Consider the following 14303-nt stretch of genomic DNA (forward strand, 5'->3'; position numbering starts at 1 on the left):
AAGTCACACATACTGCTTTCATGACAATGAGAATCTACATTGCTTTGCAGTTCTACCTTTTTGATTTTTAGCAATCTATCTAGCCCAAACTGGAAAAAGTCTGAATGTAACTCTGAATTTCCAAGTTCCCAAATGTGCCCTGGATGTCCAGAATAATACCATGCTCTAAACTATGCAATACAAGAGAGATATAGTCTTCCACATGCCCACTTTCTCCCAGGGCTTTGCTTTATCAGTCTAACTTATTCAATACCCATAAAGAACTTGCATGTGAGAGCTAAATAAATAACCTATATTTTCTTAAAATTCAGAGGGTTCATTATCAGGTTCTGATTCAGGTTCCTGTTTACAGAAATATAGTAATTTATTACTGTAACAGGGTGCACACCATGCCCCAGAGGATTTACACGGCTTGACCTGACCAGCAACAGACTAGCAGGCGCTTTCCTCCCTCTGAGCCGGGCCAGGCCTGGCGTGGCCTAGTCTTTCCCTCCTAGTCTCCACCTCCCTTCTTCCACTTCCTCCCAGCCTTTTAGCTCCTGCTAATGAGGCTGACAGGTGCGGGCAGTTCCCAGGCAAGCACTGGCTATTTACCCAGCCCCAATCCATTCCCCCTGATTGGGGGCTGGGGTGGCAGGAGCTGATTAAGGGCTTTCCTAGAATTGCCCTGCCACAATTGTGATGGCTTTAACAAAGTGATGGCTTTTGTTCAAAAACAACAAAACAACAAAAACAGACATGAATATTTGAACCTTTTAGCCAGCCAAATATAAGTAGATAATTTTCCACTTTCCCAGGCTCACAAAATATTTTAAAATGATGAGTTACCTCAAAAAGGTAAGACTTTGGGTTCAATTCAGATAAGCAACTCCACCTCAACACACCAAAACCCATCACTGTGTTGTTGTCATCTAGTGTCATTCCTGTCTAAACACAGGGTACAAAGTTGTACAACTTACTCCCAGACACAGTGCTTTAAGCTGTAAAGGTCTGCAATAGGATCAGTGCTGAACATGATTTAACTGTAAGCATAGACAAGAACAGTATAGACAAGAACAGTTTCAAAGAAACCATGGTTAAAACCTGTTTCAGCATAGTCAAGTGGGATAGAAGCAATGTCAGTACAAACAATGAAGAACTTGATCTAAGAAAAGCCTTGTTAGATTCAATGCATCCATCCATAGCAGAGTTATAACATACCTCACAGTGCTTTATTAGGCTCACCCAACTTGGAGACTTATGGGCAGAAAGACAAAAGTGTAATACCAACATCTAACAAATTTCTTCAGCCAAACACAGTTACCACTGGGAAACTATGACCTCTCAGGTCCATCCAACCAGAGGAACAAAAGATCCCTAAACAAATTCAAGGACAACGTTGGCTCCCAGTTTCATGCTCTATCAGAGTATGCACGCCTGCCCGATCACATCAGGTGATGCAAACAGATTCCTGGTGGTAGATCCAGCTCAATGGCAAATAGGTCTCTGCAGAAGGAACAGGAAGTAGCCAGAAAGCTGTTAAGGTTCAAAGACCATTATTCACACATCTCCAATAAGAGGCAGAGTAATTTTTTCACATGTTGAGGTGTTTAGGTCATGTCCTTTGACCTCCATCCCTATAGGTAAGTACACCTGGCTGAAGTAATGTGTAATTATTGCTGGTTGATCTCATGTCTGATTTCCATTTGATTTGTATGGTTTAAGAGAGGGAAGATGTAACAGTAGCCACTCAAGTCAATAAAAACTAACCATTTCCATGCAATCTTTAGAACCTTGTCGTGTATCTCAGGCAGTTCTCAGCTGTCCAGTATGTTACACCTTTTCTGCATGCAGCGTTCAGCATGCTCGGGGCACCAAGGATGTTAAACTCATCTTATTTCCCGCCTTCCCCTTTCAATTTCTTAATGTCCAGACGAAGATTTGCACAGCATGGCAAATCATTCCAACCTGCCTGGTGCCAAGAGGCTCCTGATGACATCTGATTATTTGCTTTCTATTTAAGATTGCTGCTTAAATTCTATTATCCCACTTCTTGTCTAGTGGCCAAACACAACAAACATTACACCCTGGGTAACAAACCACGCTGTACAAAAATTCAGCCACTTGGTTTCATGTCATCTCATGTCCACATTCTCTTTAGGTTCACCATTGAGTTTCATACTAAAATCTCAATGTAAATCTCAGTAAAAAGTGCATTGAATGTATACAAAACAAAGACTGACATGCAATTTCAATAGAAAACCTGAAACGGGTTCAGGTGCACTTGAAAGGTTCACAATGTTTAGACAAACCAGAATGAGTTGGAAGCTTTTAAAAAACCCTGAAAACAGGTAAATGGTTCACACAGCATTTCTTGAATAGAGGGCGGGGGGAGAGAGAAGATGGCTTTCAGGTCTTCTTTTTTGCTGAGGACTCCAAAATATCAATACAGATGAATAACCTGTTTTACACCATAGGGTAGAGTCACAGATAATTGAATCAAAGTGATGTTAATGCAGAAGAAAGCTTGACAGAGCTGTGGATTTGGCATCAATTATTAGTTTATTAATATTTGATTAAATTCATACCAGGAAATTATAATTAGTGCAAGAGCATATGTGTAGAACAGCACAAATTCCATTCCAGAAACATTAAAGCTGTTTCACAGATCAACAAAAGACAGAAAATTTGTACTTAAAGCCAAATTTGCATGGTTTATTTACCTCAGTCCCATCTAGCAGAAGGTAGCAGGTTAATGTTAGATCAGCAGTGAGTTAAGAATAAAATTTCTGCTTTCCTTTCCACCTATCTACCTACCCGCATATCTCAGTTCATGCAACAATCATAGTACTGGTTTTTGGCTTTTTACGAATTGGTAAATCAGATAATTCTGTGATCGGTACCTAGCACACTCTTATGTGGGATACAAGAAATTAATTATTATAATAATTTTAAATAGCATGTACATTACTACTATTCAGCTGCATCTCCCTGCAGATTCAGCACTGGCACCAAATAGACTGAACTTCCCTATTGCTGCCTAGTCTAGAACTAGAGGAGTAGAAGCACCACTGTGGGTGATTATTGTGAACAAGTGTGAGATGGGGTCCCTGCCCCACACAGGCATAGATATGGTTAACCATGCCTTCCACCAGAAGGAGCAATGGAGGTGAGTCCTCTGAGTGGCCCAGAGAGACTGCATAAAGCACAGCCAATCAGGGAGGAGTTGCAGGGAGCAACCAATCCAGGCCCAGCAGGCTCAAATAAAAGGGAGCTGCAGGGCAACATTGGAACAGTTGCTGCTAGGAGCCAAGGGACTGAGGACTGTGTCCCTGGAGGGTGAAGAAAACTTCAAGCAGGTACCAAAGGAACACGAGGGAGCTCCTAGCTAGATGAAGAGCTGAGTGCCGTGATGTGAGGGGGAAGGATATGCTTGGGCCACGGGGAAATATAGCCTTTTCCCTGTGGCCCCAGTTAGAGATGCAGCAGGAGGCTACTATTTATAGGGTCCCTGGGTTGGGATTTAGAGTAGTGGGTAGGCCCAGATCTCACCCTCCCCCCACTCACCACTAGGGAAGTGACTGGACAATAAGACTGTGATAGGCACCCCTGGAAGGGGGAAACATGGAGGATGACCTAGCCAGAGGGCTGAGTCAGAAGAAGGATGCTGAGGTTCCTGAAGTGGAGAGAGGGACTGTAGGTGGAATCAGACACAGAGTGATGGTGTGTGAACTGTGGAGGAGGGCATCTGCCTCAAGATAATCCTTAGAGCTACCAGGAGGAGGCACCAATCCGGCAATGGCACCCCATGACAAGGAGTCTGCTATATTTAGGGAAGTGAAAAAAGAGATGAACTTTCCATTGCTGCTAAAATGATCTAACTTTACATTGTTCCACCACTTTAATTGTTTGGACTTGTGGAACCATGTGATTACCATAACAAATTGATGCCATATGCTAGAATCAATGGGCCAGATTGTTAAAGGGATTTAGGCACCTAAATCCCATCAGTCAATAGGAATGAAATAAACAGGAATTAGATGCTAAATCCCTTTAAAAATCCAGTCTCACGTGGCTTAGTGGGTAGGTCACTAAACCTGGAGTCAGGAGACTAAGGTTCTGTTCTTGGTTCTGCCACTGAGCTGCTGTGTGACCTAGGTCAAGTCATTTCTCCCATCTTGTACCCCTCTCATCTATTTAGACTGTAAACTCTGCAGATCAGCAACTGTTTCTCATTTTGTGTTTGTACAATGCGTACCACAATGGGGCCTCAGTCTTGGTTGTGGCTTCTAAGGACTACTGTTATACAAGTTGTTGTTGTTGATAACAATGCTTTTCCTACTAACCATTTTCCCTCTCAAGTATTTCTTTAGAATGCTTCTGATAGCAACATATTTTTCATTTAATTTTGTCCTGGTTGTGAAATTTAATTTTAAATTTAAATTTGTCCAGGTCATTTAATTTTGTCCTGGTTGGCCATTTCAAGCTACTATGGTATAACTGAATCTAAACAGCTGTGGAAGACTTTAATGCAGATTTCTTTTTGGCTCAAAGGACTGCCGCTCACCTGCAAACATGGGAATTAGTTAGATGGCACTAGACCACCCATACTTCATCTTTTGCTAGAAGAGTGTGGCTATTGGATTAAAGTCCTTGTTGTTGGTTAGAAATTTGGGAACAAAGAAAGTGTTAACTGTGGAGCCCGCAGGTCTGTCCGAGTGATAGTACGGCAGAACCCCATTTATCCGAGCCTCCATTATGTGGCCTCTCCATGTTAATGAAACAACCAGCACACCCAGAGGAATATTGGAAATTGACATAACCTCCATGGCAACACTTCTGTAACCATCATGTCTTTGCAGCCTTATAAAATGACCAAGACCACTAAGCAAAAGCATGTAGTACTGTTAGTGGATTCTAAAATAGAGATTTTTAATAAAATAAAAAAGGAGTCACTGGCAAAAATAGCTCAAGAGTCTAACTTTGGAAAAAGCACAGTATTGCCAACTATCAGATTCCCCCCCCAGCCTTTATAAACATGAGTGCTGCTGTATATAGTATGTATTTTAATTTGATACTTTATGCATATTACATATTGGTGGTGTTAGTTGTTACCAACTTAAAATGATTTCTGTATTTTTAAAAAACTGGTATTAGTAGTAATGGTTTGTGTAGGCTGTAAATAAAGATGGGGGCATGTTTTAATCCTTTTTTGGGAGGAGTCAGCTAGTTTAAAAGCAACTCTACATCTTAAAATAATGGATAGAAAGCTCTTGGCCCATTACCCTACTTATTCAAATTTTTTATTTTGATCTGGCCCTGGTCCTAATTAGATCAGATAAACAGGGTTCTACAATATAACAGAGGCAAATCTGCTACACTAACAACAAATAAATAGGGCTGGGCAAAACCAACTTAAATAAAATAAGTTGCATTTCCTGATTCTCTATTAACTTATATAAAACTTAAACCTTACCTCCTGCTACCTCCTCTTCAGGTAGAAAAAATCATTTCCTATATTCCCCTTTAGTTATCTGGGTTCCAGCCCAGACGAGAAGCTGAAATGGTGAGAGAAGGGCTGTTTTATGATATTTGTAGCCTAAACCCAAGAAAGAAGTACATGACTTATTATGAAACATCCTGGTCTCAGGGGACTTGCATCCTAATTTTGCAGACCCAAGAGTTTCAGACAAGCACCTTAGTTTTGGGATGCTTAATTGCACTGAGCTGAAACTTGGAACCTTTCTGAGACTTGTCAATCACAGCTAGAAATCAAGAGAAGTAGGAGAAATCAAGCAAAAACCAATCCCTAACTATACAATATTAAATTCTTCTTACACGGTTTTATAAGAAGTGTTTCTATTCCCTATAAAAAGGATTTCACAGGGGCTGCTTCAGGGGAAGAAGAAGATTAAAAAATATCAGACTTTTTTCTTTTAAAAAATCAATTTGGCAAAAAATTAATGATGTGACTGGAACTATCATCACCAGAAGTTATATCAACATCTGTGTAGCAGCGGGGCTTAGATTAAAAAAAATAGAGAAATAAAAGGACGTCTCTGAAAAGAAAAGTTTTTCTTTAAGGGATTCCCTTCCCAGTTTTCCATGAACAAAGCAAAAGCAAAGGGCAAGTGACCTATTTTATAAACAGGTCAGCAGTGGTCCCTGTTGGCTGAGATTATCAAAGCTGCCTTGCAGATCTGGATGCTGGAACTGAACATCCACTAATGGGAACTGGGCAATCAACGCTCCCTGGTGGCTTGGCAAAATTTAGCCTTGCTATACACCTGGTGCATAGCACATGATAGTTTGATTTTGAACTTCCTGGTAAGGGAGGATCTCTAATGTTTAGTATAGTCCTTAGTCCACACATCCACCAAGCAATGTTCTTGGGCTCTATACCATCTTCTGTGGTCCAAAGGGTGCTAAATGAGTTTGGTGTTCTCCAGCAACATCTCATAGCCCTATCAAGGTTTGGCTCTTTTTCTTACAAGGGGTGGACTGAAGTTGTTGGCAGAGATGGTGCTGAGATCCAAATCCAAGTTCTAACAGGGGAGCTTTCAAAGAAAAGTAGTATACTAGGTTATAGTATTATTCATGGTTATTTTGTCAATAACTAGACTACCATCCCCTTCACCTCCAGCAAATCACTCCTCTCCTGGGGCAATAACACAGAAAGTTTAAGAAGGACAGACGTGCTTATGGTGTTCTAACATTTTTACCATCTACATTTCAATTGGAAAAATGAATTCCTTGTGTGCTGCATTTTTCCCTAGATACTGTACTCCAAGATACTGCACTAAATTACAGTGATTCATTATTCCTATTAAAACAAACAATAACCTCAAATTGCTCAGCAAACCAAAGAATTGCAAACAGTAAATTTAAACAGTAAAACAGGGAGCACATTGGGTAAATGTTATTTCCCTGAACAAGAAAAGCTTTCGGCAAAGTGCTTAACTTGAATACAACAAAAGGCAATTTAATTTAGTAATACAGCTGGATGAAAAATGGAGACCTCTGGTTTAATAAGGGGGGGGGAGGGAAGACAAGCATATATCATCCGAAAGGATAATTATGAGAAACTATTTTGTATGATCCAGCTAAATCAAAGCTTTTAATGCTTTCTTACTCTTGTCAAAGGAGGGAGATTTAATGCCTTAAAAATGGGGATTTTGCAGACTTCACTGCCAAGAAAAAATGATTTGTCTCTTGATAGATTACTATTGGGCTTTCTACTTGAAAAAAAATACACTTACATTGAAATAAATGCCAAGGAATGGCTAGAGAATTTATATTATTCACTCCTATCTGTCATCGGATTGGTTGAAAAGCGACAGTGCTATTAAAAATGTCTTCTAGCTTCTAGACATAATGCCACAAAGGGGCCATGAAAGCCTTTCGTGAATGGGATGGATACGTGTATAAAAATAATAGTAAGCAATGCTTCCCCTTCCCCTCCTTCCTAGCATACAAAGTTTTTTTTAAAAAAATTGGTGGTTAAGGGCTGCTAATTCCATTGAAAACTTCACCTCCCGTTGGGGGGATGGAAGAGCCGCAATGGTTCATTCAGTTTCCTACGGACTTTCAAGTGTTCTTAAATAAAATTTCTACTGAAGGGGGGAAAAAAGACTCATTGAAGTGTTTTTTAGAGTGCTCTTCGCTTGAGAGCTGAGCTGCAGTGAGAGCTCTTCCTGTGAGTCCAAGCAAAGGAGCTCCCTCAAAGGTTCTGATTACAGCCATTTGGCCAGGAAAATGCACTCTATTTCCTTTATCTCAAGCCTTTAAAATAATGAGCCACACAGGGCTAGCAACGGATAGGAAATTGAGACTTTTGCAAACACTTGTTTTCTCAGTGTCTGTTAGCTTCTGTAACACTCAGAGGAGCCTGTAATATCCCAGAGGCTGCAGCAGGTGGTAGAGGCAGAGTTGACTCGGGCATTGACACAGACACTGCATCACCCTAACTACATCAACCGAAGGGCTCTGCTTCTCACAGACATGGCATTATTAGGTCCGCGTAGTGGGCGACTTACACTAGCAGGAGCAAAATTGTAGTGTAGACCAAGCCTAAGTGTCTCCACTACAATGTTGATCCCGCTGATATCAGTTGCCCACGACACTGACCTAAAAACTCCACCTCCGTCAGAGGAGTAGCACTTAGGCCAATGAAGTTAGGGTGATGCAGTGTCTGGGTAGATACTGTTACTTCACCTTTTGGCTGTCAGACTCAGATGGGGCTCACAGCTGAGCCCCTCCACCCAGCTTGGGCTGTCACCCCGGGGCGGGGGGCGGGGCTCCAGCTGTCAGTGCCCCACACAGTTAAATTGGTGGAAGCGCTCCCAATGAGGACATGCACCATCGATAGAGGGAGTGGACATAAACCACCCCAGTAATTAATGTAGGTAGGTTTAATTTTTCTATGTAGACAATGCCTTACAGTTAGGTTGACCTAAGGCAGCTTATGTTGACTTAACTATGTAATGTAGACCAAGCTTCAGGACTAAAAGACGAGGAGTTCCAGTGTGACTCCAAAATCTCAGGACTTTTGGCTCACTCTTTGTGATAGGTGCTTTTGTGGCAATTCTGACAGTGGTAGTGAATAAGGGAGGCAGGGCATACAATGTTCATACAGAGTGCAAAGAAGATAATTGTTGAGGATAGAGATGGTTTACTCATTTTTTCAAGATTTAGAAAATATGTTCCATCTCAATTCAGAATGAAAAGTCAATCTCAAATATTTGTGACCCAAAATCCAGGATGATTTTTCTTTGGATATATGCAAGGTATGAAATACAGCACATAAGGGAAGACCTAAAAAAAGAGATGACAAATAAGTTACAGGAATAATTTTAAAAGAAATGCAATTACTTAGATTACAAGCTCTTTGGAAAAGAGACTTTTTTTGTTCTGTATTTGTATCATGCTTATCACAAAGGGGTCCTGGTTCATGACCAGGGCTCCTTGGAGCTACCAGAATACAAATTAATAATGAATGGCCAGTTCTATAGACAAGATTATAAAGTTTGTCATCCCACCCCCACAAAAAAGGAATCCATCAGTATCTGTTTGTTCTAAAAGTCTATAAAAATAAAGAATAAAAAGCCTAATATTTTCTTTCCTTAGCCTCTCTTAGGGCATGTCTACACTTATCTCTGGAGCAATCAATCCAACGGTGGTCTATTATCATGTCTAGTGAAGACACGATAAATCAACCACCGAGCACTCTCCCGTCGACTCTGGTACTCCACTGGCGCAAGAAGCATAGGCAGAGTTGACGGGGGAGCGTCAGCAGTTGACCTACCAGTGAAGACACCATGGTAAGTAGATCTAAGTATGTCGACTTCAGCTGTGTTATTCATAGGTGGAGGCCAATCACCAACCTGTTGACGTCAATGGGAGTTTTGCTGCTGATTACAAAAAGAGGCAGGAGCAGGTTCAGAGGGCTTGGTTTTCCATGGCTTTGCACCTTGTATGGGCATTTATACGTCTGCAAAGGGACACTAAATGCCATTGAATCAGAACATTAGAGCTTTGCACATGACCACACCAGTGTAAAATTGGGCCTGTGCTTTACACAGTTTCCCTCTTCCTGATAATTCAGATAATTTCACCAAATAGTTGCTATCTGCTCCAGTGCAACAGAAGACAGCAAATTCTCTGGGTTATACACTGCAGTTCAGAAAATACACTACCAGGTAGGGTGTAGTGAGCGGCATATAGTATCCATGCCTCTCTAGTCAGTTCAGAACATCACTTTACTTCCCCAAATATATGAACCATTACAATTCTGATATCTCATTCTTTTGACAAGGACTGAGCTATGCAGAACAGAAAATGGCACAATTTGAATCTATGCTTGTGACAAGGGTTTCTCTGAGAAGATTTCTGTGTTACAGCAACAAATAACACCACCTCAAGTAGCACTGAGCCATGGTCAGTGCACTGAGGTCAATGCAGCACAAATATAGACATTGTTACATACGTTGACCCTGACAGTCCTTCAGCAGATTTCCTACAATGCTTGATACTGACCACTCTAGTTACAACTGTGAACTCCACTGCCCAGGGGTCACGGAGATTGGAAGGTCCCCATCCCCTTTAAAGCCTTGCAAATTTTTGAAATGTGTGGTTTTTTTTCTTTTTCTTTTCCTGGTTGTCCAGACTGGCAAGCACACCTAGCAGCTTTCCATTGTTGTGCAGCTGCCCACTGGACCATGCTGGCTACATACTCCAGAGGCACTCCAGCTTGGAACAGACAGGGGATATTGGATCTCCTGGGCCTGTGGTGAGAAGAGGCTCTGCAAGCACAGCTGTGGACCAGCCATAGAAACATTGACATCTACGAGCAGATTGCCTAGGAAATGCAGCAGGAGGGGGACAATGGGGACCAGCAGCAGTACCGTGTGAAAGCAAAGAAACTGCATCAGGCATATCAGAAGGCCAGGGAGGCCAAAAGTCAACCAGTGCTGAGCCACAGATCTGCCACTTTTACAAAGAGTTACATGCCATACTGGCAGAGACCCCACTACCACTCTGCAGACCACCGTGGATACCTCAGTGGAGCCCAAGTCACTTCCCAAAAGACAGTGCACTGGACAATGAGGTTGCACATTGGGATACCTACCTGTTGCGTGCTGCACTGTTCATCAACACAAGCACTCCTGGAAAGTATGCACAGTGCTGGCAAAAGGAGCCAAGTATATACGCACATAAGCGATATACTTACTGCAGTGGCTTTATGCTGATGTGACTTGTATTGACCAAAGTTTGTAATGTAAACTTAGTGACCCCATTGAAATTTATCATTTCATGTGTCATAAAGGCTTAAAGCAGTTCTTCACTGATTGCGGCAGGGGGGGAGAAGTAAGCTATGAAGTAAGCTTATTCTCTCAAATTAAGTTTGTTTAAAAAAATTAAATATTCCTATGGAAAATTCAGTTTCAACTGGTAATGAGTCTATTGTCAATTTTGTTCCTGCATCTACTGGTCCTATAGTAGAAACCAGCAGGAACTAGTTATGATAACTATATGGAGACCAGTTGAAGAATTCAAATGTCCTTAAAATCTGAGTCTATGAACTATTTTGGCTGGAGGTCCAAACTGAATCCACTTCCCTGTCAATCTTTTATCTAGTTGAAGAGAGACCGGACTCTTATACTACTACACAGTTCTCAGCACCATTTCTACTCTGTATCAATTATTGACAGATTAAAGACATCTTGTCACATTATCTTTTTATAGTTTGTCCACATGGTTGTTACTCTTTTCAAGAAGGATTGGAACATAGGGGTCTTCTATTCTGTACTCCTTTGCTTCTGGAGTCCCAAGTAGCATTAGAAATCAAAAGTGTTGCTCAGGACTGCTGAAAGCACATTGTCGCTTTATATTTTAAGCACATAAAATAGGAAGTGCTGATCTCAAATTTAAAGTCCAACAGTATATGGTGCATCCCCAGTACCTCAGAAACCATCTTTCTCTCTCCATCAAAAAAGATCAGGTATGATGTATGTGCATTAACAATCCATGTTTGACTAGATGGGGTTGCAGTGGGTTTTCAGTGCAAGGTCCTTGAATCTGCTTCTTTAAAGAGCCTATCTCTGTGACTGAGATCAGAGGATATTTGTGAAGTTAGACTCAGTCCCAGGAAGTATGGGCCAAATCCTCAGCTCGTATAAATCTACTGACTTCAGAGGAGCTAAACATGGATTAGCCAGTTTTGTAGTCATCTTTATCATTTGCAAATACACCTGATAAACTATGATGAGCACATTTGAATAGCAAATTAAAAAAAAACATCATGCATGTTCATGGAAAATATCTCTTGCTTTAAGAAACTCTCAGATAATCTGTCCCAACATGCACTTAAGCAAATGAATTCAACAAGAGCAGCCTACAGAAAACCTATGACAATGACCACAAAAAAGGGGTTTAACATGTACTGCACATTAGTGGAGCTACCATTTTCAAACAATGATAGCACTAAGTTTTTCAAGCATATCTCTACAACAAGCAAAGAAGGGAACATAGGCATAAAGTGTCCATTGTAAAGCAATTCTAGACCTGTTAGCTGAAAGTACACTGCCGATTCTCAGCCTTGTGTTTCAGACCATAATTTTACTCCCTCTGTTTCTTGGGCAAATTAAAAGCTATATCTCTTATCAAAGTTTATCAGAACTCCTACCTTCTGAACCTAAGGCTAGCTGTGTGTCTAGGAAAATTATGTGCAATAGGCAGTGACAGCCATGTAGTCTAGTGTGTTAAATGCTAGTGAACATACATGTAAAGATCATTCTGCTTTCTAACTTGAACAACATTTATGCATACTTTTAAAGAGCTCTTGGGTTGTGAAATAGGAAAATATTTTGAAGGGACTAGTTAATATGGTCTGTGTTTGGCATACTAAAAGTCTTTAAAACTATGCAGTATTAAGCACATCTGCTCATGCTAACCCTTGTGTTGCTCTAAAATAACTTTATTGGAACTCGCAGACGCTGTTTTATTTTCTTGGGCTGTGCTTTTGTTTTCAATGAATAGATTGGTAGCACTCTTTGACCTCCATTGAAAGTGCAAACAGTACATGTGCTTTAATTAAACAGACAAAAAATTATGGTGCTTGAGAATGCCAGCTTTGTCAGTATCCAAGCAAGGGCTTGTCTAGTTGCTTTGGTGTTTTATGGCCTTGAAATGAGCATGCAAAAGGGCAGTATTTAAGATGCCCCATACGAATTGTGTTGTGAAAGGTTTTCTAAGCAATGGGCTTCTGTGTATGTGTGTATGTATAATTTTTAAAGGCTGCAAGTAGTTTAAAATCATCCTTTCCAAACTATCAGACCGAGAGAAATACTTCCAAAGAACTGGGCTTTTACTCTTTGGCTCAAAAATCTATGCCTTGCTCAAGGCTGCAGCTCTTGACAATGTATGCTTCCTTATTGCCCTTACGCTGTAAGTAGCCCTGGTTTTATACTTTCCTCTTTAGACCTCTTTGGTTTATATGCCATGTCATATTGCTTACACTGTGATCAGAGGTATTTATCTCTTTCCTTTCCTAAATGATATTGTTGTCACATTGACTTTCTCTGTTGCTCTGACTAGAAAGACTGGAAGGCCTGTCCTTGTTGTGTTTATGGAATGCATGGTCTGGGTTTGAATAACGCTTGCAGGTTTGATCTGTAGCTTCCATTTACTGTACATTTTGAAATAAATACTGTAGCATTGCTACCTAAAAATACTGCCTGTTCCTATTTTTGAATGCATAGCTTCTATTCCTCAGTAGCATTTATTTCCTTTTAACCATCTTTTTCCTGTCTCAGCAGTTTTAGGAGTCTTTTATGGGTCATTCTACTTTTTGCTACTTGCTGTTGATGGCTGTAGTCAAGTTGGAGGACGTGATGCAGTATTCAATTTGCCAGTGTTATCTCATTTGAAGTAGTATTATAAGAGAGAAGGTTATTAACATATCTCATTTACAGAATTAAAAAGGGATATTAATACAATAAAAGGAGACAGTCGAACAGCCTTGCAACCATTTGTGGACTGTAACATAACAAGACAAGGTCACTAGAAAGAAATGCAGGCTCGAATTCCTCTCTTTCTGTGTCCCAAGGAAATGCATGGCCATGCCTGTCCAATCGTGCACTATTTGTAGTGTCTATTTGCACCAATGCAATTGGAGATCCCCAGTTTTTATTTCATTAGAGAGGCACCATGATCCAGGAAGGGGGCTGGGTGCCAAGAACTCAGAGGTTCACATTGTGAAATTCAATTAGATAATGTTTGTCAGGACCTTAGAAGATACTGAACACTTATTTCCAAGGGCCAAACGAAGGCAATCCTCCAGTACATTGAATAACAAATTATCAGTGTCCCAAGCCTCAGATGAATGAGGATATACTGGGCCAGATCCATAGCTGGTGTAGGTGGGCAGAGCTGTATTGAAATCATTAGATCTATGCTGATTATACCACCGGTTGTGATATGTATATATCTATACACACCCATTCATCTGACTAGCAATTTACTTGTGTGCACACACCCACACACATGCATGTATGCAATAAGCCACATCTCACACTGTAGTTGCCAACTCATTAATGAAAGATACACTGCTAAAACCCTGCATGTGTCTTGTAATATCACTGAATCTGTCAGCATGAAAAATGTCTTTCAACTTGCTAGAAAAAAAATTCTGGCAACCATCTGCTGGTGTATTATCACATGTTATATTGGTGTCATATGATACTTTATGTACATTTCAGGAAAGCTATACTTTTATGACAACTGCATGTTTGTTTATATTGCCCAATTAGTTTGATATTGCTAAT

At 40.6% G+C, this 14303-nt stretch overlaps 1 long non-coding RNA gene across 1 annotated transcript; it reads left to right on the forward strand.

The window, feature by feature from the left end:
* Nucleotides 1-3275: 3275 nt before the first annotated feature.
* On the forward strand, nt 3276-13775 carry LOC122462035. Its single transcript, XR_006284358.1, has 3 exons — nt 3276-3338; nt 9106-9299; nt 10144-13775. It is a non-coding gene; the product is annotated as an uncharacterized LOC122462035 (long non-coding RNA).
* The last annotated feature ends 528 nt before the right edge of the window (nt 13776-14303 follow it).

The sequence above is a fragment of the Chelonia mydas genome, chromosome 10 (genome assembly GCF_015237465.2).
Source record: "Chelonia mydas isolate rCheMyd1 chromosome 10, rCheMyd1.pri.v2, whole genome shotgun sequence".
NCBI lineage: Eukaryota > Metazoa > Chordata > Testudines > Cheloniidae > Chelonia > Chelonia mydas.